The sequence below is a fragment of the Alligator sinensis genome, unplaced genomic scaffold, assembly GCF_000455745.1.
Source record: "Alligator sinensis unplaced genomic scaffold, ASM45574v1 scaffold74_2, whole genome shotgun sequence".
Taxonomy (NCBI): Eukaryota; Metazoa; Chordata; order Crocodylia; family Alligatoridae; genus Alligator; species Alligator sinensis.
In genome coordinates, this window is record NW_005841931.1 from 3,463,558 (window position 1) to 3,464,673 (window position 1,116).

Consider the following 1,116-nt stretch of genomic DNA (forward strand, 5'->3'; position numbering starts at 1 on the left):
AGGGGGCTGAGGGGCAGGATGGAGATTACCCACAGATGGCTTGTCCCAAGGAGCAGCAGGCAGGACTCTGAGCGGAAGCCTGGTGCCATTGCTGCAGGGCCATTTCCCGTACCCGGATCCCGCAGCCTGGACCGACGAGGAGCTGGGCATCCCCCCTGATGACGAAGAGTAGACAGGGGCAGCCAGGGCAGGCGAGGCCCCTTGGTACGTGCTGGGTACAGCTTCATGGTGGCAGCGAGGGTGGTGGGAAGAGGTCTGGCTTCCTTCGTGGCTTGCTGTTGAGGGAACAGGGGTCAGGCTGGACCTATGTTGGGGAGCAGCCCGAAAACTTGTCTTGGCCCAAAGCTTCATCTCATCCCAGCTTGCAAGGGTAGGACGCACAAGCCTGACTTTACGGAGTGGTGAGTAAGCACGTGCCCATGACTGTCTTGGCTGGAGCCCAGTCTTAGTAATTTTGACCCCAGCAGCCCTGTGGCTACAGCAGCACAGGACAGGTTGGGCATGAATGTCTAAGGAGGTTCTGTAGACAACTCTGCATTTCTACAATTGTTCCCTGGTTTCATGCCCTTGTATTTGTCTGACTGGAACCACAAAAAGTAGACTTGGCGAAGTCAGCCTCAGAAAAACTGCATCTCAATTTTCAGGCTCTAAAAAACTAGTTTTTAATTCTCACAGATTCTGCTTCAAAAATAAGTTAATTGCTTTCTGAAACATGACTGGTGGTACACACTAAACTTTACAAAATACCGTTAAATGGCCAGTTTGGTTAACAAAACATAGGTACCATGTACACCACTGCCAACTGAGCCAGTGAAAGCATTGTTGTAAAGCTTTAGAGACTTAAAAAAAAAAAAAAAGAACCCCAACCAACCTATGAATTGTTAATGCAGGTGTTCCATCTCAATTTTCAGGTGAGAAAGCAGAATCTACCTTAAAATCTATGTAACCACTTTTTATTGCCAAGTGTTGTGGATTGGGAGGCTTGCTTCTGAGTTTCTCTTAACTATTCTTCTTTTCTATCACTTGCAGGTGAGGAATCTCAGAAGCTGACAGTTTTGCTCTTGCATTACCGTTTCAGTAAACTATAACTATAAATAAAATTAAATTTTAAATGTA

The 1,116-nt window shown here is 46.9% G+C and overlaps 1 long non-coding RNA gene across 1 annotated transcript; it reads left to right on the forward strand.

Annotated features, from left to right (window-relative positions):
* The first annotated feature begins 6 nt into the window (after nucleotides 1-6).
* LOC106721944 lies at nucleotides 7-1,116 on the forward strand. The gene is made up of 2 exons (XR_001357692.2): nucleotides 7-204; nucleotides 1,030-1,116. It is a non-coding gene; the product is annotated as an uncharacterized LOC106721944 (long non-coding RNA).